Here is an 18,419-nt window from a genome sequence, read left to right on the forward strand (position 1 = left end):
TGTATCACCAATTAAAAGAATTTGTTTAATGTTTATTTTTGAGATAGAGCAGGGGAGGGCAGAGAGAGAGGGAGACAGAATCCGAAGCAGGCTCCAGGCTCTGAGCTGTCAGCACACAGCCTGATGTGGGACTTGAACTCACAGACTGCGAGATCATGACCCCAGCTGAAGTTGGAAGCTTAACCGACTGAGCCACCCACGTGCCCCTGTATCAGCAGTTTAGTCCTGGCTCTAGGACACATAGGATGATGAGACACAATTCAGTGGCGAGGAGCCATGGCTTCCTGGTTGACTGTACCTTCTCTGTCACCAGACTAACATACTCCATGGCTGAAAAGTCCCGGAGGCTTGTGACAGGCCAAGAGTAATCTCTGTACCCTGGGTGACTTCTCAGCCGCACAGTGGCCTCCCCTAAGCCAAGGCTGTAACTCTTTTCCTAGATGCTTATGTACCTCGTTCCAAAGGTGTGTATTGAATGAATGCAGGGCCCCGAAGAGCATTCTTGCGATGCTTCAGGGAAGGATGTTCGCTCAGCTCGGTCAGCGCAAGCTGGTCATAGCGGGGTGTGGTAGCCCAGCCTTCTCCACCCCTGCCTGCGGGGGGACAGCAGGACCATGTTTAGGCAGCCATTACCGAGGAGCCTCCTGAGGGCCACGTGCTTTCAGGAAGCAAACCACCCATCTTCAGAAGTCCTAGGGTCCCCCAAGCACTGAGAAGGTTTTGTAGAAGGGAGCGGGCTGCCTGACAGAGGGTCTGTTGAACAGAGGGCTGCTCAGGGGTGGCTATTGAGAGACTCCTTGTTACAAGGAAACAACGGCTGTGTTTTTGAACATTTGGGGTCAGACAAAATAGGAGAATTGCCCATCTCGTTACCCACGTGCACTCACTCTCACACACACACACACACACACACACACACACAGCCCTCAGGAAGTTACACGACACGCTGTCCCCCAAAACAAGATCCTGCCTCAGGAGCTAAGGGTCTTGAAGGGTAGCCTGCATTGTCCCACCTTCAGCCACCTGCACCTGGGACCCCCTTTGCCCATAGCCCCTCTCCACTGCTTCGAATTACAGCCCATGTCTGCCTTAGCCCCTGTGCCACATTGTGCTGCCGAGTCCAAAAGCTTTTCATCTTGCAAGAACTCCGTTTCTTAGAAAACCCGCCCCAAGCCACTGAGCTGCAGTTGAAAGAGAGATTCCGGAAGGGCCGGGGTCTCGGGGCACGCCTCCGACCCTGCTGTGACTCCCAGGTGCGCTGTGCCCACGTACGTCTGTGGGAAATTGCCCACCGGGGGCTCCTGAAAGCTGACTCGAGCCGCTTCATGTGGTGCAGAGCGAATGCCGCGTGGTTTGCGAAGACAGTCCCGTGGATGGCGCTTGGCAGGAGCTCTCCGCCTGGACCTTGGCCCCCCCGCAGGCCGCAGGGGTGGGGGGCAGCCAGCCTCAGGAAGCCGGCTCCCGGGGCTCTGGCCGATGCGGAGGCCACCGTTCAGGACTCCAGCTGCACGAGGCGATCCCTACGAGTATGGTAACTGAGAGCGTGCCCCTCCTCCCGGGCGTGGGGGTGCCATTTAATTTCTCTTAGTGCTGGAAGGGGACTTGGTGGAATTGATTTGGCAAAAAGGTTAATGCGTTGTTATGGCTTCCAGTTGGCCGATTGAGTCGCTGGTAATTGGGCAGGGGAAGCATTTAGTTGGACGCGCTGAGAGCAGGTCCACACAGCTGGTACCTTGGCTGCAGCAGATTCTCCGTGCGCATGTGCACGTGTGTGTGTGCGGCTCACACACTCACATGCTCCTGTTTTCACTCCTTCTGCCCTCCCCTGTGACGCAAGGGCCTGTCGTCACCTTGCTCTGCCTGCTCGCCAGCACCCCCCCCCCAACCCCGGGAGAAAACACAAGACAAGAGCTTCCTTCTCTTCTGTGTCGTGTTGTTGGAGAGCTGTGCACGCGCGGGCCCTTCTCTTTTACACGCCGGGCTCTCCTAGGTGCAAGGCACCAAGGATGAATCACTAGGGCGGGGTCAGCAAACTTCAGCCCACATCACGTCTCTCCCGCCACTTGTTCTTATAAATAAGGTTTTACTGGGACACAGCCACCCCCCCATCGTTCAGGATTTGCCTCGGGCTGCATTCACCGATGGAAAGTTGACTAGTAGCCACTAAGAAGGGAAGCCATCCCTTCCCTAAAGCCTAGAATATTCCTCTGGACCTGAAACCGAAAACACTTGCTGACCCTTTGGGTTTCTAGATTTAGCAAATCAAAATACAAGATTCCCGGGGCGCCTGGGTGACTCAGTTGGTTGGGTGTCTGATTCTTGATTTTGGCTCAGGTCATGATCTCAAGGTTCGTGAGATCGAGCCCCGAATCGAGCCCCGCACTGGGCTCTGCACTCTTAGTGCTTGGGATTCTCTCCCGCCGTCCCTCTCTGCCCCTTCCCAGCTCCTGTGTGCGTGCTCTCTCTCCCTCTCACAATAAATAAATAAACTTAAAAAAAAAAAACAAAAACAAGATGCCCACTTAAATTTTAATTTAAGATAAACAGTGCATAATTTTTCTTAGCAAAGTTCTGTCTCAGTTCTAACTGGGCAGCCTGTGTGTGTGTGCCTCTGGGTACCCAGCCATGCCTGTCCTGGGCTAGGGGAAAGCAAAAGTGTAGCTCCTGTTTACATTTAACGTTTATCTCATTTCATCTCAGTTCCCACTTCTTTGAATGTTTTGTAATATCATAGCTCGTGGCATTATTACATCATTTGTAGATAAACAAGTGGACAACTTTTGAGGGTATGCTCAAAATTGAATTTTGCTGCACTGGTCCATGATCAAAGCAGTTTGGGGGCTACCGAGAGAGCAGGGGAGCCTCCTGCCTGTGTTGACTCTCATTCTGGTGAAGTGTAGCTGGAGGAAAGAACCTAAATTCAAAAAAGATTTTTTTAACATTTATTTATTTTTGAGAGACAGAGAGAGAGAGAGCAGGGGAGGGGCAGAGAGAGAGGGAGACACAGAATCCGAAGCAGGCTCCAGGCTCCGAGCTGTCCGCACAGAGCCTGACGCGGGGCTCAAAACCATGAACCGTGAGATCATGACCTGAGCCGAAGTCAGACGCTCAACCGCCTGCGCCACCCAGGTGCCCCTGAAAGAACTTAAATTCATCTCTGTCTTATCTCTAGGTTCCATGTTCTCGTGTGCGAATGGAGAGAACAGTTCATTCCTAGATAGGGTGATGGTGGAAACCCACCGGACGCTTCCATCTGTATTGTTGACCAGAGCCTATGGGATTGGGCGGGTGCTCCGTGCGTGTTCTCTTTCCTTCTGCTCCAATCTCTAGGGACTGGAAAGTGTGAAGGGTGCCCACAATGCCATGGGCAAACCCTCCTCAAACTGGGCCTTCTCTCCCTAGCCGCATTCCGGCTTTGCTGGGTGACTCACTCGCGGGTCGGAGTGTTTGTGTCTGGAGACTCAGAGCACCCTGCCCTGTGGTTTCAGTTCACATGGGGTTTGGTGACATGGTTTTGTTTTCACTTTGGTTTATCGTGTGAGTTTCCATCCTTCATCTCTTTTGTACCTGGCATTCTTGTGAAACTTTGGGGATTCGTCTGAAATTGTCCACCGAACAGCCGCCGCTGTGACTGCCGTGGTTCGCCGTAAGGGCAAGGGGGCTCCCCGGCGTGGCATCCGTTCAGGCGGTGGCCGTGTCCCGGGCGGCGTCCTCGTGAGAGAAAGGGCAGGGTCTTGGCTCGTGGGAAAACAGAAGGGGCCTCCTTCGTGTCTCCCAAGCATACCCTGCCCCGGTCTACGACGTTGCCCCCAAGCTCATGAACAGGAAGTGAACTGTACCAGCCATCTTTCTCCTTGCAGGAGACGCGAGCATCTTTGTGAGGGTGCCGCGGCGGTCCAAAAGCGTTGATGCTACGTGGGAAGCGGGTCTGTGATTCTCATCTGTTTCCAGGGCGAGGTGGAGGCTGCCAAAAAGAGGGCCACTCTTCCTGCCCAGGAGAGCAAGGGGTGTCTCACCTCTCTGGGTGTTAGATGGCAGTGATAAGTCGAGCAGAGCAACGGTGGCCCAACCCCTGTTTGTCGCTCAGAGGCCAGAATTCCTGTCCTCTGTCATTGTAAACAGAAAACGGTGTTTTCTCCCCTTCATTCATTCGTGCGTTCATTTGTTCACAAGCAAAACTTTCCTGGGGATCCACTCCATCCAATTCTTGCCCTGTGCTACACAAATGAAATACTAAGTGATTCAGACTTGGTAGCTACCCTCAAGAGGCCATGTTTAGAGGAGAAATCGGAGAAGTAAGTGAGGTTTTGAAGGTGCTGTGACGAGCCTCGGGGTCCAGAAAGCAGCATGTGCTATCAGAGCCCTGTAAAGGACTCTTGGACGCAGATAAGGTGATACTTCAGTTGGGCTCTGAGGCCTGAGTAGGACTTTGCTAAAAGAAGAAGGGGTTTATTGGGCACCTGGGTGGCTCAGTTGGTTAAGCGTCTGAGTTGGGCTCAGGTCACGATCTCACAGCTCGACAGCTCAGAGCCTGGAGCCTGCTTTGGATTCTGTGTGTGTGGGTGTCTCTCTCTCTGTTCCTCCCCCGTTCACACTCTCTGTCTCTCTGTCTCTCTCTCTCAAAATAAATAGACATTAAAAAAGAAAAGAAAATTGTTTAAAAAATAAAAATGAGGGGCGCCTGGGTGGCTTGGTCGGTTAAGCGTCCGACTTCGGCTCAGGTCATGATCTCACGGCCCGTGAGTTCAAGCTCCGCGTCGGGCTCTGTGCTGACCGCTCAGAGCCTGCAGCCTGTTTCAGATTCTGTGTCTCCCTCTCTCTCTGCCCCTCCCCTGTTCATGCTCTGTCTTCCTCTGGCTCAAAAACAAATAAACGTTGAAAAATAAAATTAAAAAAATAATAAATAAATAAATAAATAAATAAATAAATAAATAAATAAAGATGAAAAGAAGAAGAATGGGTTTGGCCCAAAGCATGATACACTGAGGGAACAGGAAGTGTAAGGCCCAGGCTCAAAACCGCAGGGTAGGTCTGAGAAGCTGACCCTGATTTTTGGTTCGTATTTATTTGTTTATTTTGAAGAGTTGCATGAGCATTGTGTTCAGAGGAGGCAAGCGGGGACCAGATGAGGAAGGGGCTGTGGGCTACACTGCATTTCTGTTATCTGAATGCAACGTGGAAAATATGAATTACAAAGGAGATAAAAAGTAAAACTGGCTTCTCAGCCTGAAAACCCACACGATGACTAGACTGAAGTCATCAGGTAGGGAGAGAAGAACAAAACTCACATGTGTCTCAAAGCTTTAGCAGCCCCCAGCTTCCTGCCACATCAAGTCTCAGTTCCTCTACCTGATACGTGCACAACCTGCCCTGATCCGGCATCACCCCACGTCTGGCTTCCCGGCCTCTGCTTCTCAGCCCATGTCATTTATTTGGTGCTGGCCAGGGATCCCTGCCATTTGCATCTGACTGATGAAGAAACTGGGGTCCCCAGAGGTTGAGAACTTACCTAAGGGACACAGAGCCAGTTCCGGGTGGAGTTTGGACTTAAACCTGCCTCCCTTTGTGGAAGCCAGGCTCTTTCCTGGAAGAACCCAGCCTCATGGCACTTGGTCAGCCGCCGTGGAGCAACTGATAACAATCAAGTCTTTGAGCGAGTGTTGGACTGAGCCCGGCGTCTTCCCGCACTCTCACTGCCATCCCTTTCCAAAGCCCGAGTTTCCAAGGCTTCATGCCATGGGTACTTGGCTTTGAGAAAAATGAGCGTATTTTTCATTCTCGTTGCCAGTCTTCCCCTGTGTCAGGGCCATTATGCCCTCCTTGCTCGGGATTGAGCTGGGTGCTAAAATGCACAACGTGGAGGGACCTCATTTTAACGTTCAGTGTTCGGGGGTGGGGGGGGGTCACTCCACAGAGGGGTGTGTGTTGGGAGTCTTCTCTCTTTGACTCTTTTCCTTGGATCTGCTTGGAAACATAGTGTTTTAAAGACCTTCTTGGCTGGAGGGTTTTTTATTGTAAACATAAAACATTCATTGAAACATTAAACATTTTACAGCTGCTTTTCAGCACATAAATTTTCATAGATACCCACCCCCTCACTGCCACACCCTTCTCATATAGTTTTCCTTCCTCCTCCTCCTCTTCCTTTCCCTCCTCCTTTCCCCCTCCTCCTTTCCCCCTCCTCCTTTCCCCCCCTCCTCCTTTCCTCCCCCCCCTCCTCCTCCTCCTTCTCCTCCTCCTCTTCCTTTCCCCTCAAATAGTTCCAAGACCAAAGCTGGGGGGCGGGGGGCTACACTTCTGATAAACTATAACAGGAGACGTAGGTCACCCAGTTTGGAAAAGCACACTGTATTTTAGCCCAGTGAAGAATGACAGAGCTCTGCCAAGGAAAACAAACACTCCTGCTCCTTCCAGCCCCAGCTTGAGCCACTGTGAGGCCGAACCCTATGCCAGGCCTGAGGAGGCTACTGGGCATGCCTCAGATGTGTCTCCTCTCCCAGCCAGAGTCGCAGGAAGGCTGACTCTGAGAAAGCCAGAAGACCCGCGAGGACCGGTGTTAAGGTGGAACAAGCCAGCGTGTGATTTGTCAAGGGCCGTCTTTCTGATTGGATGATCCATGGGTGGTGTGGCTACTCATTAAAGCCAAGTCCACCAGAAGGTTGGCCTAGTTGGTTCCAAAATAGGGCAGGGTGAGCCTGGTGCTCAGAGACCAAGGGAAAAGTACATGGAGTGGTGGAAGTCAAAAATCTGCTAAGCTTTGACCCTGATGGGTACTTTGGGAAAGCAAACCAGTTCCCTATGGGTGACATGGATTCTTTGGCCCCGTCACAGCTGTCTATGACCCTTGCCATGGCCTCGTGGTGGGTGGCGTGAACTTCCTTCCTCCTGGATTTTTGACCCTGGTCATGTGATTCTCTTTTGCCCATGAGGGATGTCAGCCAAAACGATGTGAGCAGAGTCTTGAAATGTGCTTGCATGACTAGATTTATCCCCTTACACTTCTCTCATGGCCAGTGTCTCTGCAGCTTGAGCCCCAGAAGGAGACACAGTAAGCAAACCTGGAACCTGAGTTACAGCATGGGGCCAAGTTCTGCCCTGCGCAGTCAATATCAGCCAAGCCCAAACCAACCCCTAGACCAGTGAGTGAAAAAAAAAAAAAAATCAGTATTTATTCATGTGAATCACTGAGTGTCCAAGATTGTTATGCAACAGTATTGTGGCAAGTGCTGACTAAGACAGCTTCTAGTGACTTTGTGTTCTACTTAGAATAAAAGTACATATTCTCTACTGGGGCCTACACGTCCTGCAGATTTGAACCCCTGCCTTCCTTTCAGACTGTATTTCACATGGTGCACAATCTTGCCAAATGCCCTCGAGCCACTCTAGTCTTCTTTATATTCCTTGGGCACTCAAAGCCTCAACACACAAAGCCTCAGGGCCTTTGCCCATATTGCTGTTTTTGCCCAGAAAGGGCATGGCCCGTTCTTTCTAATCCTCCTGGGTCAGTTTAAATATCACTTCCTCAAAGGCCTACCTTGACCACTCTATATAAATAAAAGCAGTAACAGTAATCATCATTTCATCATTTCCCGATTGCTCATACGTGCCAGACTGTGTTCTTGGCATGTCATAACAGCCCTATGAGATCGGGGCCGTCATTCGTCCCCCTAGTGCACAGAGGAGACTCTGAGGTTCAGAGAGGCTTGGCGAGTGTGTCACCCAACTAGGAAATGGTGAAACTGGATTCAAACCCTCTTCCTCTCTACTCACTCTATTTCTTTTCTTCTGAGCACTTCCCACTTTCTGAATATGTGTACATCCGTTTCTCCCTTTGCTGTCTGTGTCTTCTTCCCTAGACTATAAGCCCCTGAACTTGAAAGCTTACAGGGAGGCCCTGTGGACACAGCCAGCAGGTTGCTCAGCATCTTAGTCCTAGTTCTGTCTCCAACCCCTTCTATGATCGAGGATAGGTTGCAACCCTTCTGCTGGCCTCAGTTTCCCCACCTGTCAGAGAGGGGTTTGTCCTTGATCTCTCGGGTCCCTCTGAGACTGAACATCCCACGGTTCTCAGAGACTCTCAGGCCAAATAGCCCAGGACAGCCTTGGTACCCAGCGGCCCAGAGAGTTCTCAGTCCATCTGCGCCGAAGGGCCGAACCTGGTCATGGCCCTTGGGTTCTGCAGACCCTAGAGGGACGACAGAAGGGTTCTTTGACTGTCTCACAGTTCATTTTCCCACCGGCTCTGCCGTTCCTCTCTCAGGCCTGAGCCATTCATTCTTGCATCTAACATTTATCCAGTGCACCCTGTGTCCTGGGCTGTGTGTCGATCTCCCAAGGTCCAAAGGTCAGCAGACCTGGGGCGGAGTGGCCGCTCGATACATATTTGATGAATGAACCTTGTCTCCACCCTACAAGCGGCCCATCACAAATATCTATACAAGAGCCCCAAAGATGACACACGCACAGTTAAGGTTGTCCGGCAATAGAAGTGCTGATGTGTTTTTGGGCAGTCATTCAATCACTTCCATCTCCAGCCTTTCCCAGGCATTCCTCCATGCCAAGCCCTGGGGGTACAGAGTGAAATAACACAGGAGAAGCCGAGCCCAGCCACGCTGGCTGTAAAGTTCACCTTTTGGCTCCCTCCCTCTAGTCTCATTAGGGTCTTGCCCCATCTCGGCAACAGGCCGACAGTCTACGTTACCATCCGAGACCCCGGCTCTAATTACAGCGCAGCCGCGATCAACATGCCCTAACCGGTGAGCAGATGGCAGCTGCATGAAATCACTGGGCGCAGATAGGAATCAACAAGGGAGATTAGGTAAGGTGCTTATTTGAGGGGCCGTCAGGGCCCGCGGCAAGAGAGTTCCCTCGGGCTCGAGGCATGCCCTCTGCAGCCTTCTCCACGCACGCTCGGATTACACCGCTCGGTGATATTCCATCTGCATGCACCTTGCCCTCTGACTTGGCAAACACGGATGCTGCCAAAAGCCTTGTAAAGCCGTATATCTTAAGTACGAAGGAGCATCTTTGGGGGGAGGTGAATTGATTTGCAAAGCAGGCTGACACCTGGTCTCCTATTTCTCCTTGGAATCAAATAATTCATCTTTATACCCCTAGGCCATAGTGAAATTCGAACCTGGACGAAACCAGGGACTATTTGTAGCAGCGGGATCAGAGAAATTAGCCAAGTGTATTCTAAAATTATCAATTGCTGCTCACATAGCCGAGGTGTGCTTTAGGCCTTGTGGGGCGGGGGTGGGGGGTCTCAAGCTGCGGTTGGCTGGCCCTTCGCAACCAAAGGCTGCCTGCGTGGAGGAACAAATGCCAAACAGCCATGCGTTTGTGGGGTAGCTGCTGTCCGTATGTTATGTGTGCGTCGTATGTAGATTACTGTCAAATCCTTACAGCTATGGGCAAAACAGTTAGTATCCCCATTTTACAGACGAGGAAACAGAACCCCAGAAATGTTAAAGCCTCTGCCCTACAGAGAGGAAAGGGGTGGGGGGGGAGCTGGATTTTAAGAGAGTTAAAACGTCAAACATTGAAATGTTAAAACAAAAAAAAAAAACAACAGTCTATTAGATTAAAATTACTATTTTAAGTTAAAAAAAAAAAAAGAAAAACGAAAGACGAGAAAAACACTAAAAAATTAAGTTTTGGATTCCAGTGGTAGAATAGTAAATCATAACAAAATACTCAGTGTTTGTTTTTTGTTTTTTTTTTTTTGTTTAGCACTAGGAGTATGCATAATGGTTAATGTATTTATATAAAAAATATATTTAAAAATGTAAAAATAAAGGTAGGAAATACATCTATGGTTGATAATGAAGTATGAATTTGGCTAAAGGAAATGTTTATTGGTGTAGGTGAGAAATAGCTAAGAAGGAAAAACTGCAGATCTTAAAATAGGTGTAATATATTATATATCTGTGAAAATGGACCACATAGATTGCCTCCATTAAAGTCGTATTGGATGTTGGAATCTCAGGTTCCTTGGATTGCAACTGTACTTCTTATATTAACCAGGCTTTTTATAAACCGTGCCTCTCAACACCTCAAGCTGACAGCCACATCCTGGGTGGTTATTTAATACCAAGTTTGACTTTCTTCACTCTGAGGGTCCTGGAAATAGAAGACCAGAAAGTAGCCTTTTAAAGGTCTGGTGCCATTTACAAGTCAAATGCTTTGGGCAGAGCGACTGAGGCGGCCCCCTTTTCCTTTATTTTCTTTCTTTGAGCAGTAAAGAGACCATCATGGACCAAATCAAGAGTAAAATAAGGCAGCGTATGGAAAGCATTTCTGAAAGTCCTTACCATGTCTTACCACCGAGGAAGAAGGAAGAAAACAAACAAGAAGAGAAAAATTAGCAATTCCTCTGCAATCGTGTCTCTGCAGAGTTCAACTGTACCCTTAGCCAGAGAGAGGAAGAGAACCCCCTGCCCAGACAGGGATCTGGTGATCTGGAGATCTGGTGATCTCCACGTAATCCCTATCTGAGCTACAGTGCTTCTGAAGGACCAATATGCCAAACACGAAATCCTGTAGCTCTCCAGTCTCTCCTTAAGGGCTGTGAGAAGTGGGTGTCACCAAGATCCCCTCGTTGTGTGACCTGAAAAACAAAGTCCCATCAGGGTCATGAAGGACCTCTTGACCTGAACAGGGGGAGAAAAGAGCAGAGCCACTGTCAACAATGGACACTACACGTTGCCACGAAAAAGTAGGCTTGAAGTGACTCAAAAGGGGATAGCATGGTACATAGAAAAGGCAATTGGACATATTTATTTTATGTTTTGAACAACATACCAGAAACTAATTCAAACCAAAAAATGAGATGCATTTACCAGGAACAGAGATAAATTATTTTTATCAATCAGCATTAAATCCAACTGGATTTCTTGGGAGTCTTTAAAACAAAAGTTCTCTTTAACCGATAAAAAAAGAGCATAGGTGTATAGGGACAAACTTCTATCCTGCAACATAATTCCAAGAACTTATCAAATAAACGCTTCTTTAAAAAAAAAAAAGATTCAAGTCTCTTACAGTGTCTTAGAATATTTAGACACAGTATCTTAGAATAGAGTTTGCCAAAGATAACAGAACTGTCTTCTATCAGCCATCCCTGCCTCATGTTTACCTAGAATAAAAATAGAGGATAATATTAAATTATAAGTTAAGGAAGCCCTTTCTGCAAAGAGTTAGAATATATATATATATATATATATATATATATATATATATATATATAGGCTCAGTTGTTTCCCGCGTGACAGCATATGGGATTGAAATGAAAGAGAGCAGGGGAAGAGGGAAGGAAGGAAGGAAGGAAGGAAGAAAGACAAGAAAGAAATTAACATGTTTTAGAATACGACTTGAGGTGAAGTGTCACCCAAATGAAAATGAATAACCTGGTTGACCCTCATCTCTGCCCCCTCTCCTTGGAAGTGGGCTGTCAGAGCACCTCTGAGGAAAATCAGCATTTTTCTTTCAAAAAAGAAGGAAGAGGAGGAGAGGAGAAGCCGAGGACAAGAGCGGACACCGAATCCACTCAAGGAAATGAACGCAAATTCTGAGTGTTGCCAATCAGCCGTCTCAGCCGTTAGAAGCAAACCCCGTCATCTCTCCTACAACACCTGCTATTGAGGGGCTCACTTGGGCACATAACTGAGAATAGACCTTTAAGTACTTGAGTGACTTAAAGGCTTAATAAATGTTATAGAACAGTTTTCATGGAAGTGTTGGGGGAATATCAGATGAACACAAGACAGTTCTTTCTAATATAATTTAGTTAACAAGCGCAACAGATTTTTAAGCGCACTCCTAAATCATGATAAAAATCTGTACGATAAACATATTTGTCTTCTGTTGTCCCATGATAATAACCATCTTAGTTAACATTTACGGAGCACTTACTATATGCTAAGGGCGATGTGTATGTGCATTATCTTACTTAATCTTCACGACAATTTTATGAGATAAGAGGCACTCAATACATTCAAATCACGTAATTATTGAAATGGGCTGGTGAGCCAGCCTAGCTCATGGGTCAGAAATTCCACGGGTCAGGCTCTCTGATCCAAATGTCTCCTGGTCCCACCGTGGTGATGCCACCTGGGAGCACCTAGCTATACGCTGCAGCCGATATATCACTGGGGATCGTTCTGAGCCCTTTCGTTGCCTGGTTCTTCCGGGATAGTGGCACCGAGTCCAGGAATGTCCTAGGAATCTCATTTCATCAGCCAGATGGAGAGAGAATGGGCAGAAGGAATATTGGGGTCCGGGGACCATCTACCTCTGTTCCTCAGGATCCTTCACAACTGTCTTTATCACCGCTAGTATTGTTGTAGATTTTACCGCATTATATCCTCCTTTTTACAGATGATAAAAATGTGAAAGCATCGAGTTGAAGGGACTTTTCCAAGGTCACATGATTTATCAATGGCAGAGAGAGAAGAAATCTGTCTAATGCAATCCAACTTATCCATCTCAAGAAGAGAGATATGCCAAGGAGGATGATTATTAAATTATCACTAATGTGAACCCTTGTAATTACTCTCATAATTTTCTTTAGGCTTATCCCATAGGGCATTGTTAAGCATTATTAGATTGTGATTATAAATGGATTTGGCCAGGCATTTCTCTTTTGCTCTGTGGCAGCTTTTTCTCTAGAGGACTTGGCCTCTGGAGAAACTACCTTCCCTGTATCCATTTGCTTCCCAACCTTTGGGCTTCCCTTATCTGATAAGCACTCAGTGACTTCAGCAGAGAATACGTGCATTCAGGCTGATTTCAGACAGCTTAAGATCAGCGTGCCAGTTGGTAAGTCCCCAACTGGTTGCTAAGTCATGCTTACTGAATGGATGAATGAATGAATGAATGACCAAGTCATTAAGACTTCTCAGGTTAGTGTTTTCATGAAGCTGACACAGAATGCGAAAACCAAAGTTCTCGTTGTCACACCAATTTCTTTCGATCCCTTCCTGGATTCCATGTTCTAAGATCTTTTTTTCTCTCCACATAAATGGTATTTATTAAATAAAAATGCATTTTTCTTATGTATCAACCAGTGTGGCAGCCTTTGGATTTTTTAAAGCACCCTTCCTTTGCACACCCTTTATTTCCTTCCCCACCCGGCTTTATGAAGTGGAAGGGCCATATAAAACTGTATATATTTAAGTGTACATGATTTGATATGTGTGTACATTATAAATGATTGCCACAATCAAGTTAATTAACACACTCATCACCTTAATTTTTTTTTTCATTTTCCTGGTGAGAAAGCTTGTGATCTACTCTCTTGGCAAATCGTAAGGATAAAATACAGTGTTATTAACTCTAGGCACCATAATTTACATTAGATCACTAGAGTGTATTCATCTTATAACTGAAATTTGGTACCCTTTGACCTACATCTCCCCATTTTCTGACCCCCCACCCCCACCCTTAGCAACTGCCCTTTTCCTCTCTGTTTCTATGAGTTCAACTTGCTCTGCTCCCTACCTCTCTCTCTCTCTCTCTCTCTCTTTCGTGTCTGGCTTATTTCTACTTATGGATGTTTTAATTATATACAAAAGCATGGAGACTGGGCATTTTAATTAGTGACCACAGCCTTGACACAAATAAATGTACTGTTTTGGTTATGTTTTCAAAGAAAAAAAAATCTTGCCCCTTATCACCAGGACCTTGAGTTTGGCAAATGTGGATGAGAAGGTCTCTCAGGTCCATTTTGTAGAGCTAAGCAATCATGCCTGGGAGCTGCACTAACCCACCCCACGGGTAATAACCCTCTCACAGTCTGTGCTATGTCCCTTGTCTGCCAGCGTGAGGCTGTTATGCGCAGGGAGGGGTGCTGCCCAGAAATAGCTCACCGTTTATGCTGCCAAAGAATACACTAGCGAAAAGGAGGTCTCTCTTCAAAGGACCTAATCCCAGGAATTTGACGGAAGAGTCTAAGACATTTGCCAAAGGTGATGAAGAACCCAGTGGGTGGTTTGGGGAAAGCAGGACTTGCCCCTGTTCCCTTGGACCATGTCCTTCTCTACTGGGATGTTGGGGCCTTGTGGTACTAATCATATTCAGGCTGTAAGATGGTGTGGAAGGAACAGGGACATTCTTCAGCCAGTACCTACGAGGGTGGCCATACTGTTAAAATATTAAATAATTCCACACTATTTGATAATACTCCTGCCCCAAACCCATTAGGTGCCCACATACCCCTGGGATTCCTGAGTGATTCCTCACCTGAAGGAGTCATGCCTGCTTTCATGGAGGAGGGACATGCTCCCAGGACATGACCAGTGTGCATTCACATTGGTCACTGACAACTGTTAAATACATTCAGTGTTACCCCTGATAAAGAGTGTAGGAATAATGGCCAAAACATACCTGGCTTCAGTCCCAACTCTGTCATTTAGTAACCTCAGGACCTCAAGTCACTTCCCCGAGTCTTTTCTTCTCTTTATATTAGTCATCTTAGTAATTATTACAACATCGTGGGATTATTTTCAGGACTACATGATGAGAAAAACACATGCCAATAATAACAGATTTCTGAATCTCGTGGATCTGTAAGAAATGGTGGCTCTTAAGTTGCATGGCAAAATCTGGCTGGGAGAAGAGGGCCTCACGTATGAAATCTTGGGCATGAGAAAGGAGTCTCATGACTCACCCCATGCTCAGCCTCCTCCCTGCAGAAGGGAAGACTGGTAGAGCATGGAGGGGGCATGATACATGACACAGGAGAAGGGCACACAGGAACCTTGAACTTCTGGTATGAACCACCTTGACACATAAGGGTCTTTGGGCACATGCACTTTTCCTCCTTTTCCTGTTGGCCCCATTGCTTAAAGTGCAAAGCAGATGTCATGTTTTTGGGCAACGTTGTTCACTTTTAACACTCAGTTTATTAATGAATTTGGAACAAAGAAAATTCAATAAAGTGAGCAGCCTTGGGGGCCAGAGTAAAGGCAATTGAGAAAAGCACAGCACTCCATGGGACTCTCAGACATTATTTAGGAAGCTCTGAAGTGTACTCAGTCTGGGATTCTAAAAAAAGATTAGTTAGGCAATAGTTTACCTTAGATCATTGCGAGATGGGCTTTAGCCAAAACAGTCTGTCAAACCCAAGAGAAAAGTTGGGGGAGGGATTATTTTTAGGGTTCTGAGAGCACTTTGCCTCAATATTCCTATGGGCGTTCAGTGAGTTATTGACACTTTGTGCGATAGGGTAAACTTGAGAATTATTCATGCCCCTCACTTTCACCCTGTTCCCTAATTCTCTCTTCCATGAAACTACAGTGAAACAGCTGCTGTACCTAGCTTTAAAGTGGCAGACCAGGAACCAAGTACAGGCTATGGAAAGTGGCCCCAGTGGTTCTTAGTTCTTGGCAGTCTTCTCCTACACTGAGTAGTCCCAATCTCTGTAACCAGTGGAGTATTGCAGAAATCAGCATGTGTAGCTTCTGAGGTGAGGCCATCAAAGACCTTGAAGCTTCTTCCCTCCTGTCTGGGCTCATTCACTTGGGGAGAAGCCAGCCGCCACGTCGTAAGAGTGCTCAAGCAGCCCTGCAGAGAGGCACTGGGGGCTTCCTGCCAATAACTGTGTGAGGAAACCATCTCCGAAGCTGGTTCTCCAGCCCTAACTGAGCCTTGAAATGATTGCAGACCCAGCTGTTAGTTTTTTCTTGAGCCACGTTTAAGACTCTGAGCCAAGAACCACCAAACTGAACCACTCTCAAATTCCTGACCCACAGAACTGTGTGAGACAATCAATGTCTATGATTGTTTCAGCCCACTTAGTTTTGGGATAACTTGTTATGCAGCAACAGATGACTAATACAGTTAGAAAAGCTAATCTTTAGCTGCCCATTCAAGGTCCGAAATATTGATTATTTATTCAGGACTACTTAGTTCCAAGTGAATGGAAAATGAATTGAATCTGAGGTCTCTCCCTTCCCCATACTTAGAGTGAGATTCGCTTTGGCAAATGTGACCTTATCAGACAGCGTCCACTGCTTCTGGATCTCTTCCTTAATCAGTTTGCGGTATGATGTGCCAGTATGGCAAAAAAACGTCCAGAACTCTGGCTGCATGGGCTTGTGGAACTGCTACATTTTATAGATTGTCAAGGTTTAACTGTTTAACAAATAGTTGGACTGATCCTTTAAAAGGGCTGTATTATCAATATGTAAATTTATTTTAGCACATGTCTTCCTAAAATGTACCACCTGCTTCCCTGCCTTACCTCCACAGAGCGCATTTTGCAGCCCTGAAGGCTCCAGATGACCATTATTGTGAGGTCTGAAGTGTAACCATGAAAGGCAGAAGGTGCAAGCAGTATTGGGCAGACACATACCCTGTGGATGGCAGCCCCGGAGGCCTTCTCCGTGCCTCTCTACTGCCAGCCTGTCATTGGGTCTTAAACTCATTCAGGAAGGGAAATTTCATAACTTCACAACCGTCAGAGCTTCGACTCATGGCTAACTCTCTGCTGAATCGGCCAGGCTGCTCCGCTCCGGACCCTTGTCCTCTTCACCTTCACACTGTCCTCTGTTATTATCTAATTAACATTTAAGACATTTAATATTTAATTAATATTACGATGTATCCTTAGATCCATTCATAATTTCATTAGCTTTGTTTTAAAAGGAAATTTTCTATCACCAATCATAAAGGGAAAACCAAGACGATTGGCCACAAATAGATAAGGGTAAAACCACATGCTGTGGAAGCAGAACAGTGTCATCCATTCCAAGTAGCTTTGTCACCAGAGAAGATGCTGTGCGTCTTCATGTCAGTGGGAGTCAAGTGCCTCCCCAGAATTCTGTGCTGTGGGGTCTGTGAGCCAGCTGCAATCCCCTGTAGTTTGCTAGGCACCATCATTGCCTCAGATCAGGAACAGGCTTCCCCGAAGCGTGCTTCAGTTGTGACGCCAGTGTCTTTCGACGCGCCAACGCCATTGGAAGCGCCATCTCCAGAGAGGTCATCTGCCATGGCGCTCTCTTCTTATCTTGCTTCCCCTGTCCTACACCGTGGAGTTAAGAGCTCCAGCTTTGATTCAGATCCTGTCTCTTCTCCTCACCGTGTGATTGTGAACCCATCAATAAAAGGAGGTGATAGTATACACTTAGCAGGTTGTTGTGAGAGTCAAGGGTGATGATGTATATAAGGCCTTGACGTTTGCTGTAAAGAGGCTATATCTCGTATTTGCATCACCAGCTATTTGAAGATTTTGTTTTCGAGTTTTGGGAGAGAATCTTCTTCCCAGCCCTGGGAATTTTCTTTTTTCAAAAAAGAAAGAAAAAGGTCCTTCTGCAGACAAAACCAGGGTCATATTTCAGGTGTGTTGAGTCCCCACTTCTTGTTATCTCTAGCTGGAAGCCGGCAGTGCCCCCCCCCCCATGTGTGGATCACCACATTCCCACTTCTGATTTAAGACAGTGCAAGTTGGACATGGTCACCAACCAAGATCCCTGGCTGATCTGAGTGCACTTAACCACGAATGACACTTGATTAAGGGAAGAAATATGAAGAAGTCTTAGAACAGGTTAATTGGGAACCCATGTCATGTAAATGCTGAGACGTTTTGAAGGTGAGCATGGTAGAGAACTAACAAGGTGCCCAGCTCGATGAGAAATGAATTCCTAAGTGTACATGACCAGGCATAGGGTACAGAGAACATCCTCCATTCCCAATGGATGGGATGTTTTTTGTTTGTTTGTTTGTTTTTTCATTCTTATCTCTGTTCCTTCTTCCTTCACTGTCACTGTGGTAAACTAAGCCAATGATGGTTTTGACTCAGGTTTTGGTTTCCAACCTTCTTACATATCGTGTCATCCGGGAGCAACGTAGGAAGTCTCTCGATGAGTATGTCAGGTACTAACCTAGGTCTTCCCTGAATCCTTTCAGCTGACTCTCACAGAATTGCATTCTATGGACAGGGAAATAGAAATGCAGGGAAGTTAAGCTACAGGCCAATGGTCATCCATTTGGAAGAGGCAGAACTGAAATTTGAACCCCAGACTCTATGCTCCTGATTTTAGTTTCCTATGGCCTCTGTAACAAACCACTACCAACTTTGTGGCTTAAAACAACACATATTGATTCTGTTACACTTCTGGGGGTCACACTTCTGAAATGCATCCAATGGAGCTAAAAATCAAGGTGTGTCAAGAGTGCTTCCTTCTGGAGGTCATAGTGGAGAATCCATTCCATCTTCTAGATTCTAGAGGCTGCTGACATTCCTTGACTCATGGCCCCATACCTCTAGCCTCTGCTCCCATCTTCACATCTCTCTGACTCTGAGCCTCCTAACTCCCCCTTAAATACCCTCATGATCCCATTGGACCCACCTGGATAATTCAGGATAATCTGTACACCTCCAGATCTTTAGCTTTACCCCATCTACAAATCCCTTCTGCCAT

The sequence above is a fragment of the Panthera pardus genome, unplaced genomic scaffold, assembly GCF_024362965.1.
Source record: "Panthera pardus isolate Hobbes unplaced genomic scaffold, ASM2436296v1 HiC_scaffold_19, whole genome shotgun sequence".
Classification (NCBI taxonomy): Eukaryota; Metazoa; Chordata; class Mammalia; order Carnivora; family Felidae; genus Panthera; species Panthera pardus.